Raw genomic sequence first — 20,533 nt, forward strand, 5'->3', positions numbered from 1 at the left:
CCATGCGTTACACATTTGATTTATCACTATCAAACCTCTTGTAAATGAGAATGTGTGAATATGGTGTTGATAAATCAATGAATGGTTTAAAAAATAAACATTTTGAATTTTGAAAAAAAGAAGCCTGAACTTGAAGAATACTGCCATGACTAATGAGATGCAATGTGCCAGGCCGCAAAAGTTTTATCAGTGAACATATTAACAGACAATTAAGATATTACATTCAAACAGGGAAAAAGTAATATGAAAACCTATCGCTGTCGCTAAAGTAATGCACCAGTCAATGGTAAGCATCCCCCCCCACCCCAGGTCCGGGGGGACAGTCGGTGGTTTTGTGTTCGCGCCAAAATAGCGGGGAATTGGCCTTGGACCGACTGTGTAGCTCAGGGAATTTGGTCGAAGCGCTAGCGGTTAAAGCGCCCGGCGTGCGCCACCTCTAAAATAATCGAAGTTTACTGTTTTCATCAATATCGGAGAAACAAAGGTAATAAAATAAGCTCATAATGCACCATTTCCGACTACATACATGAGGGAGTAACCCCAAATTCCCGTAAAACAGTTTATGCCATATACTTTCGGTTCTGAGGGAGGAGCACATGTCAAAAGTTGCGCCCCTAAGTTACTACCCCTCTAACATCAATTCCTGGATCCGCACCTGCGATGTGCCATGTTTCCGCAACCTGGGAGATTTAATAAAAACGCTTCTGTTTCTGGGGCTGTGATTACGGAGTTCGTAATCACTGGTTCTGCTGTAATAAACCAAGATGATACTTGACTTCTACTACTACAAGTTACCTAGATTCACGTGCATTATTTAGCACGTTATTGCTATGTGTTTCACAAGATTTATACCCTGTGTACTGCTAATATTTAGCATTCTAAAACATTTATTGTTGAATAAGATTTTAGCTGATAGCTATTTTCTATTTGTCTGAAGATGATGAAAAACATAATCTTATATATTCAACCTCAAGTCAGTTTCCTAGTCTGAATTTTGAGAGGATACAAAAAGTATTCCTGGTGGGTACAACCTTTAAGGTAAAAGACAGACACAAATACATGCATGCCATACTTTTGAGAGGCTTTGCAGTGGATTTTAGTCTGAATTCCAGGGAATATTGGTCTAAAGTCCAGCGGATTTTGGTCTTAACAATATCAACATTTATTATTTAAGACTAAATACAGAAATTTGAATGCATATTTACTTATATTTATTTAATGATCTAGAATACATACAATAAAAGAATAAATAATATATTATGAAATTATAATCAATTGTCAATGCATATGATAAATAAATAATACATAAAACAAGAGGGCCATCATGGCCCTGAGTAAAAGAGTTTAACCTTTGTTATTAATATAGCTTGTTTCTCAAAGAATATTGAACAAGAGCTGTCAAAGTATGTGACAAATGCCCCCCAATGTGACATTGATCTATGAACAAGTACATAACAAGAGCACCGCGAAACGGAGCATTATACGCCCGAAGAAGATTCGGCTTGAGGTCCTTTTAATGTAGTGATGATTTGTATAAAGTTATTTGAAAATCGCTTTATTAGTTACCAAGTTATGGCCCGGACACGGAATTGCTAACGGACGAGTAACAAAGATGTGGCCCGGACACAGAATTGCTTATGCCACCCCATGGTGATTCTAGTCTTTGAGGTATGGACCTGGAAATTGCGCGCAACACATCCTTTTAATGTAGTGATGATTTGTATAAAGTTATTTGAAAATCGCTTTATTAGTTACCAAGTTATGGCCCGGACACGGAATTGCTAACGGACGAGTTACAAAGATGTGGCCCGGACACAGAATTCCTAACGCACCCCCATGGTGATTCTAGTCTTTGAGTTATGGCCTGGACATGGAATTGCTAACGTCCCCCCCATGGTGATTCTAGACTTTGAGGTATGGACCTGGAAATTGCATGTGACATCCTTTTAATGTAGTGATGATTTGTATAAAGTTATTTGAAAATCACTTTATTAGTAACAAAGATATGGCCCAGACACAGAATTGCTAACGCCCCCCCATGGTGATTCTAGTCTTTGAGGTATGGACCTGGAAATTGCGTGCGACACATCCTTTTAATGTAGTGATGATTTGTATAAAGCTATTTGAAAATCGCTTTAATAGTTACCAAGTTATGGCCCGGACACGGAATTGCTAACGGACGAGTAACAAAGATGTGGCCCGGAAACAGAATTGCTAACGCCCCCCCATGGTGATTCTAGTCTTTGAGGTATGGACCTGGTAATTGCGCGTGACACATCCTTTTGGACACGGAATTGCTCACAGACGAGTAACAAAGATGTGGCCAGGACACAGAATTGCTAACGCCCCCCATGGGTGATTCTAGTCTTTGATTTATGGCCTGGACATGGAATTGCTAACGTCCCCCCCATTGCTAACGGACGAGTAACAAAGATGTGGCCAGGACACAGAATTGCTAACGCCCCCCATTGGTGATTCTAGTCTTTGAGTTATGGCCTGGACATGGAATTGCTAACGTCCCCCCATGGTGATTCTAGACTTTAAGGTATGGACCTGGAAATTGCATGTGACACATCCTTTTAATGTAGTGATGATTTGTATAAAGTTATTTGAAAATCACTTTATTAGTAACAAAGATGTGGCCGGACACAGAATTGCTAACGCCCCCCCCCCCATGGTGATTCTAGTGTTTGAGGTATGGACCTGGAAATTACGCGCGACACATCCTTTTAATGTAATGATGCTTTGTATAAAGTTATTTGAAAATGACTTTATTAGTGACAAAGTTGTGGCCCGGACACGGAATTGCTAACGCACCCCCATGGTGATTCTAGTCTTTAAGGTATGGACCTGGAAATTGCGCGCGACACATCCTTTTAATGTAGTGATGATTTGTATAAAGTTATTTGAAAATTGCTTTATTAGTTACCAAGTTATGGCCCGGACACGGAATTGCTAACGGACGGACAGACGGACAGACAGACGGACAGACGATGGAGGCCATAACATAATACGACCCTTCGGGCGTATAAAAAGTTTATCTTGCCTGTATGTGTCAAATACATATTGCAAGTTATATTAAATTGCCTCTGAGCAAAAAAAAAACAATCATACTAAATGACAGCCAACACTCTTTATGTCCTCATATTCAGCATTCCATTGTGAATAAACACTTAGTGTATCTTTCACCTTAGAGGTAGGGACATGGGTCTTGCACACGACACATTGTCTTGGTATGTTGAAAACATATGGCATTTTCATTTTAAAATCTGTCCATATAAGAGAAAGTCACAGCGCGGACACGACAGCCTATAATTTCCTTCAGGTTGCCATGGCAACCAGAGTTCTGCAAGGAATTAATTTTTTTTAACAATTTTGAAAAAGCACCAACCAAGGATCATTCCTATGAAGTTTCATCAAAATTGTCCAAGCGGTTTAGGAGAAGATGATTGTAACCAATTGTTGACACTTTTCCTTTAGGTTGCCATGTCAACCAGAGTTCTAAATGGAATTAATTTCTTTGAACAATTTTGAAAAAGCACCAACCAAGGATCATTCCTATGAAGTTTCATCAAAATTGTCAAAGCGGTTTAGGAGAAGAAGATGATTATAACCAATTGTTGACATTTTCCTTTAGGTTGCCATGGCAACCGGGCCAAACAAAATTATGTGAACAAATTTAAGAGAGGTCCATGCAAGGACACTTCAAACCAAATTTGCTGAAGATCTATCAAGGGGTTCATGCGAAGAAAATGTTAAGTTTTTTTACTAATTTTAGCTCTGGTGGCCCTTAAAAGGGGCCAAACAAAATTATTTGAAAAGACCTGACAGAGGCCCATGCTAGGATGCTTCAGACTTGAAGATCCATCAAGCAGTTAATAAGATCAAGTTGTTTAAAGGTTTTTCTATTTTTTGCTCTGGTGACCCCTAAAAGGGGCCAAACAAAACCATTTGAACAAAGTTGAGAAAGGACCATGTAAGGATGCTACATTTCAAGTATGGAGTCATTCTGACCTTTACTTTCAGAGGAAAAGATGTTCAGTGACAAGACAATGTAAAAACAAATGACCCCTGAGCAAGGCCAATTTGACCCCGGGACAATAATTTGAATACCTTTGGTGTAGGTCCACTAGGTAACACTATATACCAAATATGAAAGCTCTAGGTCTTATATTTTGGAGAAGAGGATTTTTAAAGTTTTATTATATAAGACTATATAAAAACAAATAACTTTCAGGGCGGGGCCAATTTTGACCCTGTGGCAATAATTTGAACAACTTTGATAGAGGTCCACAAGATGATGTTGTATACCAAATATCTAATCTCCTGGCCTTACGGTTCTGGAGAAGAATATTTTTAAAGATTTACTATATAACACTACGTAAAAACAAGGACCCCCTAGGCGGGGTCAATTTTGACCCTGTGGCAATAATTTGAATAAATCTGGTAGAGGTCCACTAGATGATGCTGTATACCAAATATCTAAGCCCTGGGCCTTACAGTTTCGGAGAAGATTTTTAAAGATTTACTATATAACACTATGTAATGAAACTAGTGACCCCTGGGGCGGGGCCATTTTTGACCCCAGGAGAATAATATGAACAAATTTTGTAGAGGACCACTACATGATGACACATACCAATTTTCAAGGTTCTAGGCCTTGTGGTTTTTGAGAAGAAGATTTTCCCTATATAAGTCTATGTAAAACAAGTGACCCCCGGGGCAGGGCCATTTTTGACCCCAGGGGGATAGTTTTAACAATTTTGGTAGAGGACCACTAGATGATGCTATATACCAAATATTAAGGCTCTAGGCCTTGTGGTTTTGAAAAATAAGATTTGTAAAAGTTTTTCCTTTCCGTTGCCATGGCAACCAGAGTTCTGCATGGAATTCAATTCTTTGAACAATTTTCAAAGGGGACCACCCAAGGAACATTCCTGTAAAGTTTGGAAGAAATTGGCTAAGCGGTTTATGAGGAGATGTCGTTTAAAGTAAAAGTTTACGGACGGACGGACGACAGACGGACGCCGGACAAATTGTGATCACAAAAGCTCACCTTGTCACTATGTGACAAGTGAGCTTAAAACATTTACTTATTAATTATTATAGCACTGCGCATAGTAATATACTTTTCATTTTTTTCATTCCCCCCCCCCGGGAATATATGGCATACACAAACCAAACTTATACTCTCAATTGTTTCAAATGAACATTATTATTTATTAACTATTTTGATTCAATTAGCATTCACATTTAGTCAAGTCACCATGATTTGCATTTGAATTTTTGCTATTTGTAACATTAGACATACCTTATATACTTCATTTGTACCAAAATTAAACAAATAACGATCTGTATTATAAGATAGCATAATTTGAAAAAAAGAAAAAAAAAAACTTTTATTACTTAATTAATTGCTTAAACAATAAACATACATTTTTCCATCCTTTTTTATGAAATTCAAAAGCCATTGCATTACTCTTCATATTGACAAACAAGAAATAAAAATAGTTCATGTATGTAATCATCTATTTTATTTAATTTAAACAATCATTTGATATCATTATAATTTAGTTCTTACAAATCATGTAAGTAATTTCACTTTCAATAAATTGAGAGTTAATAAACAGTCACATGACAAATTCCTTTTATTGGATCTTCAATGTCAGATGGAAAGCTATTATTAAGGACCCAAGTGATGGTTGTTCCTGCATCTGAACTGCCTAAATGCAGCCAATTAGAAATTTTGCATTGAATGTTACATATTTGGGTTAATTAAGGGCTATAATCCCTATCCCGACAATTTTGAAGATAGAACTTAAGAAAAGTTATTGACTGGCTAAAAGAAAAATATAAATTGAGGAATATAGGCAATGTAATCTTTACAGATATACAAAAATGATTCGCAGATACATATTTAGACTTATCGACATTTTACTTAATATCAGGTTCTTACAAATTATTTATAATATTATTCTTCATATACATACACATTATTTAGTAAACAGTACTGTTTCAACAATTCAAACAAATACATAGTTACAAATCAAATGTTGCTGTATTATGGCAAACACTTGGTGTTCTATCAGTACTTTAACTGAACTGGAACCTCAGATCAACCCATAAAGAAATGGAGTCTAGTAACTTCCCACTCGCCTGCCTCTTGGAACAACTGGGCCATGATTTTACCAGTTACCAGTAAGTGTTCTTTTAGACTATCATGTTGGTCAAAAATGTAATCAGACAAATCAAGACTTCCGTAACTGGAAATCGGACCTGTTTCAATACATAGGCCACACTTTTTTTATCCAACTCCTTCCAAATGATGGGTAGTGACATGGACATTCCTCAATCTAACTTCTGCAGTGACTTCATTCATTCCTTTAGTCAAATACGGACAGTGTGAGCTGTTGAGATAGACAGCTCCTGTGACATCACATTTTATTGTGAAGAATGTCCAGCATAGATGGCTTGTCATCTAATGTAGCTAATATGTCCGCCCGGTCAGCTCAATCGGTAGAGCGTTGGACTCTGAATTGGACATCCCGGGTTCGATTCCCGGGCGGACCAGGTCACCTCTGTTGTGATTGGTTATGAAATCCTTTCTACGACCATTCGCACTGTACCACTGCACCTGGCATGTACAGAAGCTGTCAGTTCCTTGCAGAGGTGAAGGCACCTAGTACTGGTTATGCCCAGGATAGGTGTGCGGTGGTTGAACTGTCACTCTGGGACCCTTCAATGTGCTCACGCCGGGACCCGGAGTATAAACTACTAACACCACCACCTGGCAGCCTGCTCTGAAGCTTGTCCATAGCCCCATATGTGTGGCCAGTCATCCATTATCCCCATTTTAATGATAATCTGAAAATAATCCCAAGCACATTTATATGCATATTTATTATATCATATCCACTTCTATACACTTATCTTCTCTAGGATGTTCAAACAGGCTTGATGTGACAATACAAAATGTGAAGACAAATAAACAGTGAGATACAACAAGTATATTGAATTTTCTGTCTGATTTAAAATGATTTGTAATATAAACAGGACAGGTGAAACTTCCTATTCGACAAATATCTTTTTTTATTGTCATTTCCAAGCATTTTTTATGATTAGATTATTTAATATTTCACAACTTAAATACTATCAGGAAGTCATAAGATTAACCATCTATATATATATAATAAATCATATATATATATTTAATATATAAAAACAAGTCATTATACAAATGATATACACAAATTAAAAAGGTATTTATACTTCTGAAACACTGTTGCACAAGCCACTGGGCACAAAGAGGTTGATGAAGGTTTTCCTGATGCCCTTTGAGGTTTCCCCACAATAATGAGAAAGATGACCTCTGAGAGAGATGGTGGTTATTTCCTGAAACATTAAATTTATACATGTTGTATATAATTTAAAAAAAGGACACTTGACAATATACAGAATGCTGTACATAAAATTCATAAGTCCTATAAATAAATGCTTTTGAAAAATTCCAGAACATATAAACAGCAAAACCCAAAACCTCTTGATTTTGTTCTCAATTGGCCAACAGGGAAGTATTTTTTTTTTCAAGAATCCATGAAAACCAGTGATATAAAACTGCTGACAAAAAATTAGATCATGCATTTTTCTTTAACTGTTAGTAATAGTTTAACCCACAAAACATTGGCTTTCAAACGAAAATATGCAAATCTGCGATATGATCTATGTCAGCAGTCTTTTATCATTGGTTTACAGATACTATTAAACCCAAAAATTTGCTCTTTCCAAGACAAAAAAAATAAAAAAGTTGTAAAAACGGTAAATTTGTGAGAGTGCATGCAGCTTTAATAATAATTAATATATTCTTGTAATGAAGCTGTTATGTGCTAAAAATAGAACCCAATGAAAAATAAGCATATCCTAATAAGCCTAGCTTTAATATTATGAAGTATTTACTGAATCAAATAGACATATATAGGCAAATGACTGAAAAGCTACCATAATTAAAGCTGCACTATCACAGATTAAACATTTCGACAACTTTTTAATTTTTGTCTTGGAACAAGCCAATTTTTGCTACAATCCATGGAAACCAGTTAATAAGACTGCTGACAAAAAATTAGATTGCGGATTTTTATATTTAAGTTCATAAATTGATGTTTTATGCATTTTTCTTAAACCGTTAGTAAGGTTTTAAGCTCTAACATTTTCGAAAATATGAAAACTAAGATCTGTTTTTTTATCAACAATCTTACATCAATGGGTTGCAGATATTTACGCAAAAATTTGCTCTTTCCAAGACAAAAATAAAAAAGTTGTAAAAATGGTAAATCTGTGAGAATGCAGCGTTAAGAGTATTTTTTAAACTTATAATGAAAGTCATTTGCATTTATTTTACATAAGCACGAAAACTAATGTGTTATTTATTCTGAACTCCTTTATAAAAATGTAGGACAAAACATCCCATGTCATTTTTGACTAAGGGGACAAAACACGTCCAACCCATTTAGACAGGGTTGACAAAACAACCCAGATCATTTTGACATGGTGGACAAAATAACCAGGAAAATATTGGCAGTTCAAACAGTTAAGACCCCCCTCCCATCCTAACAACACTTGAAAGATTAAAACTAATTGGCCATTATCAAGATGTGTTTTATTACCCCCAATAAACACCCTTTTTCACTTAATTTATTAGGTTTAGAAATGTTACTATGGAGATCTTTATCACAGCATAAGGAAGACACAGTGACTTTAATCATAAGGATTTGCTACAAAGCTACAGTACAATATTAAGTTCAGCATTATGATAATCCTTACTTCAAAACACTCTTCTTAAAAAGGTGTTCAAGGCCAAAATCTAATATTCATATTCATTACAGGCTGCTTTGCATGACAATTATTAATTTCAGATATTTGCTTTAAGCAATTTATTTTTAATTATAAAAACACTTTCTCATAGTTTTCATCTTCTTTTTGATATTGACATGTTAATATTAAAGGGGCCTCATTTGTTTTTAATATTTACATTAGTCTTATATTAAAGCTGCAACCTCACAGATTGAACGTTTTGACAACTTTTTAAAAAAAAATTGTCTTCGAACAAGCGAATTTTTGCGTAAATATCTGCAAACCAGCGATAAAAGACTGCTGACAAAATATCAGATTGCAGCTTTTCATACTTCCATCCAAAATTGATGTTTTATGCATTTTTCTTAAACTGTTAGTAGCAGTTTAAGCTGTAAAACATTAAATTTGGAATGGAAATATCAAAATCTGAAATCTAATCTTTAGTCAGCAGTCTTTTATCACATAAGCAGGTATTTACACAAAGAAATTCTAATACATAAAGTTTAAACAAAAAATAAAAAAGTTGGAAATCAATACATACACAAGCTGACTAACATATATTTTGAATAATAAACCTTAAATTACTTTCCAAAGAATGCATTTAAAGAAAAGTTACTTACTGAAAACAAGACTGTAACAATGCATGTATTTTAAAGTGAAAACGCATATATATTATGTATTTTAAAAATGTAATCCTTTATACTTTTTACTCTTTCTGTTTTTAAAAAGGATGTAACCCTAACCAAATCATTTTATTTTTGGCCCTACTATAACACAACCAAGAATTTAGCCCCACATTCCAAAATGCAGGGCTTAAATTGTGTTATCATTTTGATCACTGACATGACATCATTGACAAAATAAGGATTCAAAAATCTTTGTTTCCGCCCAACTGACCCTATTTTTATCCTTCTGATCCTTTTTTGTTTTTGGTGTTTTGATCAATATGTGCTTTTTTAGTAAAGACCTTAATAATTCCCTGATATAGGTCAGTTTGCCAAAGAAACATGGTCCTAAAAAAAACAACAGTTACCGTATGCCTACCTTTTTTGATATTTAACTGGAAACTATGAATACTTTTTTTTGGCCTAAGCAACAATTTTTGTTTGAAGCCAGTGTGCATGTGCATACTGTGTATTTTTTTACTTAATTACATTGTATTGTCTGCGAATTACCAATATCAAATCCATTGTCCTATTTAACAGGATAATGGTTTTGATATTGGTCCCATGTATTATCATTATAAAAAGTGTAGGAATTTTATTCAAGACCATTTGCAAGATGTGTCATGTTTGGTGTCAATATTATGCTTGAATGATCATATTTTATATTTGTCATTGTTAGATATTTAATTTGTATAAAAAAATGAGCAATAATAAAACCTCTAAAGTTTTTTCCTCAGTTGGTAAGAATTACACCTGTTGTTGTTGTTGTTGGGTTAATAAAAGTCTGCTTGCCTATGGCTCCATTATGGCTTGACCCTGTCACACCCCCTAGTGTGACTGAAACATATTTGTGAGGCCAAAGGGGGATCTATCTTCATTGAATGTCAGTATTTATTTTAGCTCCACCCCTTTTACTTGACCTGGCATCGCCCCTTTCACTGAACCTGACATCTGATTGGCTGAATGAATATGCCTTTTAAAGGTTTCCTTATGACTGACAGCCCCCACCCCCCACAGAGAAAGACTGGTCATTTGAGACAATCACTATCATATTTTGAAAAGGCGGCTATATGCATGACTATGAATTGGCTTGTAATTGATTTAAGATAATGATCATTATCTGCAGTTATGCACTTAAATTCATAAAAAATTCATGTTCCTTATACTATGAAAATTTTGGAAGAAATACATGACTGTCAATTTAGAATTGAACTTAATTTCCATGTAAATATCCTTAAATTGTATAACATGTCGAAGGCAAAATGTAGATTTTCACAGATTGATACAATTGCTAAAAGGCATGTTCATTTTTTCAAGATAATGACATTAATAGAAGGTTTCTACTTTGTGTAAGGTTTTCTGAATTTAAACATTTTTTTTTGTCTTCAAGTCTCTTAACATTACCAAATAAAAAGAACTGTCCTCCAGTTTGTATTATGTAGAATAAGATGTAATTTGGAAGTAACTGTAATTTGTTACAAAGATGGTTTAACCAAAACTTAATGAAAATCCCACATTGATTTCGTGCATTTATATATATATATATATATATATATATATATATATATATATATATATATATATATATATATATATATATATATATATATATATATATATATATATATTAATACATATAGCCCGGAATAGTTGTAGCCCGGAATTATAGCTATTCTAGTTTTTCCGACCTAATCCTCCGGTACAAACAAAATTAAACCGTTGTAATATACACACATTACTTCGGAAACAATAGAGTCATTGGACTGTTACATGAATTTCAATAGCTCGAAATTCACCTTTTATTTGTTACTTCCGGGCTATATGTATTAACATAACAGGGTTTTCCCATGCTGGTACAAATAAAAGGCGAATTTCGAGCTATTGAAATTCGTGTAACAGTCCAATGACTCTATTGTTTCCTACGTATAATTCCAGGCTACAACTATTAAGAGCATATGGGTAACGTCCGTAACACTTACAATTTAATGTTTTATTCTTTTTTACATTACAATGTTTGAGAAATGATCACTATGGGCATGTACACTGTGCATCTAACTTGTTGTAAATTAACATTCATCTCCAATTTAGCACTTTATTTTTATGTCAAACCAATGTCAAAGCATGTTGAGTAACGTCCGTAACTTTCAATGTAGCTCATAAAAAAACTTAATTTGTATATATTATGCATTCTGAACTATCTTCTAACGTACCATTTATAAATGGTGAATAAATCTGCCATAACTAGAACCCATGCATTACAGGATATACTCAATTCTATTTATTCAGGTGTTGTCAAAAAAATATTACCCAATAGCTCAGAAAGACCCATATATACTATCACACTCATCTGATATATTGGGGATTAAATTTATGTACCAGTACATTATCTTACAGAATGATAGTGATAGTCATTATCAAATTATTATCCTGATTAATAAGTAAGTTGTTGAGTGAAAACTATTTTTAAATTGAGACAATAAGGTGGATGACATGTTAAGTTATTGAAAGCTTTGAAGATTTTATACAAAAGTTATAAGTTGTCTCAATTTATGATTTCGAAAACCATTAAATTGGCAGGCCTAAGCATCATGAGCCACTCACAGACTTTGATGGAATTGGTAAAAGACAAAAAATAAATATTTACTTTCTTAGTGTTGCAATGCAAAAGATACTGGGCCTACTTTCTATCGAGTAAAACATTCTTAATATATATTTAGCTTTTTTCCATTTGCCAAATAATGGAAAATTATTTGAACTTGATTTTGAAAAATAATTATTTTTTATCCTGACTATATAATTATTTAGTCTTTAAAACAGACTCTCTTCCTTTTAAACTCTAAAATATCTTTAAAAATAAAATAAAATACATTTAAACCCATTAAGATTTAATTAATTATTTAAACAGGCCAGTCTGCACTGCCTTTTCAGTAAGGATTTTAGTCAAAATCATATCTTCGTAAGAACAAGACAGTACACCATAGGTAATTATGACCCCCCCCCCCATAATTATGCATATTATGCATATTTGTATACATGTATTAGCTAGACAATATACAACGATAAGTGTATTGTATATATTAGTGAGCAAATAAATGCATTAATAAATAAATAAATACAGATTTATACTGGTAAATAGATTTATAAATATAAATATTTTAGGAAAGATAAACATTAGATAAAAAATATTATCAAAGCCTTTTTAGCCATATTGTATTGGCTGGTGGGGTTACTCAAAATTACCGTGCATGGTCCGCTTACAACCAATTAAATATTTTCAATAGCTCTGAGAATGATTCATACAATCTTTGATATGATGTCAGTTTTTTTTTACATGGCATGGCTTGACTTGATCAAAATAAATTTTATATTATATGACTTGCACAATTCACATGACTTTTCATATATATCCTTTAAGTTTTGTGTGATAATAGATCTTTGATCTAAATTTGTGATTCAAAACTTAAAGATACATATATATATATATTTACTGCTTCGGAATCACACTTTACACACAAGACATGTTAAAATAGATTATTGTACTCACTGTTTTTTTAATTTAAGTTTATTCATCAAACTCTGTCACTCTAGCTGTCTCGGTATTATCAGCATCACACATCAACTAAAACAAAAAATAACAAGAGATGTTAGTGAAACATTTATGCCCCCTTGGGAGCCAAATTGTTAGTAGGATTTGGACACTTAAATAAAATATGGACAATCAGAAAACCTTTTTTCAGCTTACAGTCACACTGACCTTGACCTTTGACCCACTGACCTCAAAATCAATAGGGTTCATCTGCTGGTCATGACCAATAAGCCTACCTAGTATGAGGTCTCTGGGTCAAAGCGTTCTCAAGTTATTGATCGGAAACCGTTTTTCATGTTAAGGTCACACTGACCTTGACCTTTGACCCACTGACCTCAAAATCAATAGGGTTCATCTGCTGGTCATGACCAATACACCTACCAAGTATGAGGTTCCTGGGTCAAAGCGTTCTCAAGTTATTGATCGGAAACCGTTTTTCATGTAAAGGTCACACTGACCTTGACCTTTGACCCACTGACCTCAAAATCAATAGGGTTCATCTGCTGGTCATGACCAATAAGCCTACCTAGTATGAGGTCCCTGGGTCAAAGCGTTCTCAAGTTATTGATCGGAAACCGTTTTCATGTTAAGGTCACACTGACCTTGACCTTTGACCCACTGACCTCAAAATCAATAGGGTTCATCTGCTGGTCATGACCAATACACCTACCAAGTATGAGGTTCCTGGGTCAAAGCGTTCTCAAGTTATTGATCGGAAACCGTTTTTCATGTAAAGGTCACACTGACCTTGACCTTTGACCCACTGACCTCAAAATCAATAGGGTTCATCTGCTGGTGATGACCAATACACATACCAAGTATGAGGTCCCTCGGTCAAAGCGTTCTCAAGTTATTGATCGGAAACCATTTGGTATTCCGACCGACCGACAGACAGACCGACCGACCGACCGACCGACCGACCGACCGACCGACCGACATGTGCAAAACAATATACCCCACTTTTTTCAAAAGGGGGCATAATAAGAATTATAACAAGAAAGGTTCAAGTAGTTAGAAAATATATGGGCTGTCATTGGACATATAATATAACAATTTACCATGATTCCATGAAATATTTTTACAAACTAGCAAACCTGAACTCCTTTGTATTTTTTTACATCTTTGTGAGATTTTGCATAAAGCATCTATCTAATTCTTTGTTAATTTACCACATTAAAATTTATTGATTAACTGTACTTTTATTTATTTTATAAATATCTTATATGTTGTGCACCAGTCAATTGTAACCCTGGCGCCCCCAGGTCCAGGGAATAGCGGGGACTTTGACTTTCGGTCCAGCCAACCCTGTGTCTAATCCCCTCCCCTGCGGGAACGAACTGATGGTAAAACCCCGGCCAAATGCCCCTGCACACCAGAGACTCTATATAAGGCCCAATCTCAGCTAAATTTGGCTCAAAGACAAAACCACTGCGGTCACCCGGCCCTGCGTGGCCACATAGAAAGTAAAAACACGGCCCATTTCCCGACTATTCCCAGTATACCCCCAGACCGGGGGGTGTGCGTGGCTAGTAACCGTTACAATTGACTGGTGCATTGGTTATAATAACTGAGAGGCCTCAAAGATGCTCACATGACTGTGACCTTTTTGACCTTTTAGCAGATTAGAACAAAGAAAGGATTTTTAAGAAATATACTCAATGAAACAGAGTGAAACTTTATTCAGGGGCTATACACCGTATGATGAAATAGCGAAAGAAGAGAAAATTGTCGAAAACTGACATGAATTTGGTATCAATGTGTACAATGCATTGAAACTAACTAACTGAAGTACCACATAGTTTACAATTAATTGATTTTTCACATTTTTTTTCGATTAAAAAAGATTACTAGGTGGGTATACCTAGTATAATTAATTTTTATGTGTGATTGGCTAGTCGATGTTATCACTTAATGTTACCAAGCTAGGTATATATTAAATCAAATAAACAAATGTAAACTTTCATAGCAGTGGATACAACACTCAGGGCTTTTTCTACCCATTTTGGGAAAAAGACCCTAGACATTTTGGGAAATTTTGCGTCGTGAAAATGCGGAAATTGGGAAATTTTACAGTGAAAAGAAAAAGCTGTCTAGTCTCCTGTGAATAAGGAAATGATTTAATATTAGTTTATTTTCCCTTTAAAAGACCCACAATGGCTGAAATATCAATCCTTGGAGTGTAAATATCTATTGAAATAAATCATGACATATAATAGTTCATATGTCTGAATGTAATGAAAATCAATGATTTCTCAGTTCAATTACCAAAAAAACTTACAATCACATAATTTATTAGGATGTTGAAAATGAACCAGTACAGGTAAAAAGAATTTCTAAAAAAAAAAAAAAAATTTTTTTTTTTTTTTTTTTGGATTGGGATTTTTTTCTGAAGATTGGGAAAAATATCTTATATTTTGCTTTGGGAATGGGTCCGATAGTCGGACCCGTGGGTACTATAGAAAAAGCCCTGACACTGGACTGCAATTTTGGCGACCACAGTTTGAACCCGGTCTCTGTTATTTTTTCTTTACATTTTGATATTTTTTTACCAATTATGATGTCAAAAGGATAAACATTTTATTGAATAATTGTCCTGTATACTGGGACTGACCCTACTGTTTGTATAGTCCATTGGTTAAAGAAAATAGATTAAAAAAGAGAAAAAAATAATTGTAAAGTGTGTGTTTAAGGTAGCACTACCCTAATGAAAACCTCCACTTGAAATGCTTCATTTTAATGTTTTATCCTTTATTGTTAAGCACATACCTACACATCTTTTGTGGGTTCATGTGAGCAGTTCAACTTCAAAGCAACCCAGAAGCTGACATACATGCCATATCCCCCGGAGGGGGAAAAATCCCCCGCAATTTCGACCCATCCCCCGGTCTCCCGGAGGGGAGGGGGATGAAAATCCCCCGAAATTAAAAAAAGTGTGTTTAAAATTACGCAAAATTATCACAGGGTTTAATTATATATACCTGTTTGCAGTTATAATGCCCTTCTTGTCTTAATTGGATTATCAACTGATGGTGTGTTTTAACAACACCAATTGGGTGACACTTAATAAGTCAGCAGGGCACATTTCATGCATTGTTTTGATTGAAACTGTCAGAATTTGCATAAGAAATGTCAATTAGACAGGTCAGATAAAAGGACGATTTTCATTGGTTAAAACTATAGGTTTTATCCAATCAGAGAGGATGTAACAAATTAAAGTGTTTAAACATGTGTCATTGTCATCAAAATGATTTATGATTTAAAGGTGACAGTACATTATTTGGTAAAGAAAAGGATTAAAATATCTAATAGACAATGCTGTTCTTTGTTATGACCCACTAATATGTTTACATACATGACATGACCTTCATCTCAAACATCGGAAAATAACAGAACTTCCAGAAGAGAAACTGAAAGTAGACAATTCGGATGAAATGACTTTTATTTATTTTAATATTATGGTGGTGATGTTTTTTATTTTTTGATGAATGCCAAAAGATGATATGTTTATGAACTTAAACAATAAATTATGCATAAATTTGCTTTTTATCAGAAGCAAACAAATCTGACTATTTGGGAATTGAAATGAAAAATATTGATAAATCATTCCATTCTCTCTATTAGTCTGAAAGTCATCATTTATGATCATAATGAGCAGATTTTGTATCCAATTTTAGAGGAAGGTAAGCCCATTAAATTGTCTCTGAAACATATTTTTCTGTGAAGTATTCTATTTTGCAAGTGCGTGCTTTTATTATGCAATATGGCTGTGTCCCATTAAAATATAGATGTAAGGTAAATTGGCACGTGTGTCATGCCCGTAATGCTACATGGCGATGATGAAAATTCTCTGGTATGTGACCCAAATCCCCTTAAATTCTGGACATAATCCCCTCGGGAGTCTTTCAAAATTATGGCAATTTGTTTTTTTGTACTTGCGTCTTAAAATACTCTGAAATTTTGTCAAATTAGACCTGCTAAAAAAAAAAACCCTGAATACTACCAAAATCCCCCTGAATTTTCAGACTTTTGAACATTAATCCCCCTGAATGGTCTCAAGAAAATATGGCATGTTTGGAAGCATCTTTTTATTTTCCATTTCATTAGCTTACATTTTTCAACAGTAGTTTTATTAGAAAATAGTTATTTTCTTATACCGAAGGTAAAACATACTGTTGTTTTTTTTTGCATAATGTTCCTAAAAGTTTAAAGATATTTCATATTGATAAGGAACAGGTCATGAGTATTTTTTTAACTTGTTGATTTCGCTGTAAAATGACATTCACAAGCTAAATCTTAGTAGACCAAAGAATTGTACGTTTACGGATTTTTGTATCTTTTTTGATATGGCAAATCCTTCACATACAAATTGTTTAGTATCAAAAGTGGGTAGTTATTCCGATCGGGATTCTGGGTTAAAGCATTTAACATCTCAAAAATATCATAAAACAAGAAATATTACCAGATTATGTAATTTTATATCAGTTCCATACATAAAAATGTCATATCCTATGAATAATTATGAGTTTGACGTTTATTTTTCATTTCTTGCTGTCAAAACATAGCGATATATACATGAAGGGCACCTGCAAGGCTTCAGGGCACAAATTTTAAACAATTGGAACATTTCGGCCATGGCTGAGTTGTTACGATTGTATTTACGAGGTCTATCTAGAAGCTTGTCAGTGGTGGCCGAGTTATTACGATTGGGTCGAGTTGTTCCGCTTGGCATAATTGTTGTCTGTGTCAGTCAACTTTTGTTTTATTGGAAAGGTAAATAATGTGTTTTAATGCAAAATAACTTTTCACTTACATGGTAAAGTATGAATATAAACCTTTATGATCAATTTAAACCATAAAATACTTCACTTAATACAATTTCAATATTTTTCAAAACACCCCTGGTTTTTGCACAAGCCCGTTTAGACGTTACTGGCTAAGGTCACAAATCCGAACACTTTCTGATGTTTTTTACAATTATCTTGGAGAGTTTATGTTGTAGTAAGTTAAACTTTCGTATGAAACATCTTTGGTTCATGTGAAAACAGCTGTCAAAGTACAGATTCACGATCTCGTCAATATTATGTAGAAAATCGTTCAATTTTATGGATAGTAAATCACCCTTCAAAATACGCTATGGAGGGCACAAATACCGAACACTTGAAAAGCGAAAATACATGGTCATACAATTATAATTAAAAAGTATGCTATAATAAATAAATGGCATTTTTTAGAAAAATGCTTAACAAAACAAGATGAAACTTCGCAAGTGTGACCAAGGCAAGCCTCTGTATTGATCTAGATCATCGAATAATCGATCACGGTAAACAAACGCGTGTTTTAGCCGGTGTTCAGGATTTGTGCCCTGTTAGGAAATGTACCGTCAACCAGTAAGGATTGGAAGAATGTATTACACGTCTATAATTTTAGACTGGGGGGCGGGGGGGGGAGCTACAATAATAAGCGATTAGGGATACTTTTTTTATTATTTTGACATTTCATGTGTATCCCTGTAACTGCCATAGTCTTAAAATCGTCAAAAGACCCATTGACGGTCATTTAGGTGGACTAGGGGGGGGGGGGGGGGGCATGGTTACAATTGACTGGTGCAACCACTGGGACACCATTTTTTATTATTTTGATATTTCTTAAAATACTCGTTGACGGCTATTTAGGCAGAGTAGCCCCACTCCCTGTCGAAGTGCGGATAAGAAGAGGACTGTTTCAAGTGAACGTTCTTTACGAGATGTCCTACTTATTGACTGTTTATATATTCAAAAATCAAGACAAAAAATTAAATGGAAAAAAATAAATGACTTACCAATGGGTGTTTGAGATATCCATTTGGCACCACTTTAGTGCCATTCATCGCTCTTCAAAGCTCCATAAAACAAAATCATTCGTCTAACACATTCCCGACATGTATCTTAACACAGATGGTATTGATTACTGTGACATGTTGGTGTTAAACCGGTTTGAAGGTGCATTCACTCGAGTAATAAAGTCAAAGATGCACTCTTAAGTACTGCCAGATAAGGTTTACCACAATTAATAATGTTGTTTCAATATTCCTAAAAGAATGAATAAATGTCGAAAACAATGGTTCTTATGAAAGATATCGAGTTAAATTTGAAAGAAATGAGCATTACACACGGTATTTCTACCTTATGAGACTATAGTAGACCACAATAAATCTTTTAGCATTTACCAATCATTTAATATTTTTTGCGCTTTCTGCTATTAAAAACACGGTTACAATCTTGTTATCAGTAATAAATATTTTCAATAAATGCATTATTTAGTATGTAGTTAAAGGTTTACCAGTCACAATTGATGTTTGTTATATATGTGTATGTATTGATTTTGAATAACAGTGTCACTAAACAAAAAATAAACAAATTTACGCAATTTCACAACCTTTTTTCCAGTTCTTCTGGATTACCCTGTATCCCCTGCCTCGAAACGAAAAGTTAACTTGGACGACATCGGTACGTTGTGGTTGGGGGGGGGGGGGGGCCCCCCCCCCCCCCCTCCTTCTGGCCACTAGTGCAATTGCAAAATTAATTTTGATGCGTGAGGGATATACTTAAGCGACGATGTTAACCATTGCTTCAATATTTATGCATGCATATATGTACTTGTTGGCATTTTGGGTGCCTCATTTCTACATCAAAAATGCTCAACCAGGTATGAGTTTATTGTATAAGTTATAGCTCGTAGTTTGTAAAATGTGGTTCTTTAGCAAATTTGTTTTAAATACGAAATAAAAGGTGTTGCTTCCAAGGTATGCATTATCAAAATATCCATAAATTATGTATGAGTCCCTTTTGCTGAGTGGTTATGCTATTTATTTGTCCATGACGTAAAAAGCGTAGGTTCACCCCTGATTAAAACAAGACTTTATTTTCATACTTTCATTGTATTTTGTTCTGCAATTTCAGTATCAAAGAGTTAACTAATTATTTCAGACACATTACCTGGAAAATGATTATTTGGTGCCAATGAGGTACGAGTCCCTTTAAGAATGACAAAGTGTTTTTACAATCAGCTAGATAACAAGTTCATTTTTTCCACATATACAAGATGATTTACAAGTAATCATCATATGTGTATTTTTGCTTCACTGCTATCTTGTAGGATGACTGGCTTATATACTACTACCGGGTATGTAGTAAAGTGACAACATGGCATTAATTACCAATAGCGTTTATTTTGTAATGCAAAATTCACCAGCCTTACATGTTTGTACAGTTCGATATTTTTTTCTAAAACATATACTAGTATTACTGTTTGAGGAAGGCATTGGCACATGATGCATGTTAACATTCTAAAATGCCTTGCAGCATTTTTAATGGTGTTTAGCTTGGACCAGCTCAAAACCAAATAATAGGGGTTGGAAAGTCTTTGGTTTAGGAGTTAAAAAGTCTTTAATATGGTT

At 34.5% G+C, this 20,533-nt stretch overlaps 1 protein-coding gene and 1 long non-coding RNA gene across 2 annotated transcripts in view; both read right to left on the reverse strand.

The window, feature by feature from the left end:
- Positions 1-20,533, reverse strand: part of LOC128240729 (ficolin-1-A-like) — a 30,845-nt gene that overhangs the window by 2,681 nt on the left and 7,631 nt on the right. The gene's annotated exons all lie outside the window — the stretch shown is intronic.
- LOC128240730 (uncharacterized) lies at positions 5,161-19,025 on the reverse strand. Its single transcript, XR_008262280.1, has 4 exons — positions 18,917-19,025; positions 13,057-13,131; positions 7,270-7,392; positions 5,161-6,864 (listed from the first exon to the last, which is right to left on the reverse strand). It is a non-coding gene; the product is annotated as an uncharacterized LOC128240730 (long non-coding RNA).

The sequence above is a fragment of the Mya arenaria genome, chromosome 7 (genome assembly GCF_026914265.1).
Source record: "Mya arenaria isolate MELC-2E11 chromosome 7, ASM2691426v1".
NCBI classification, from domain to species: Eukaryota; Metazoa; Mollusca; class Bivalvia; order Myida; family Myidae; genus Mya; species Mya arenaria.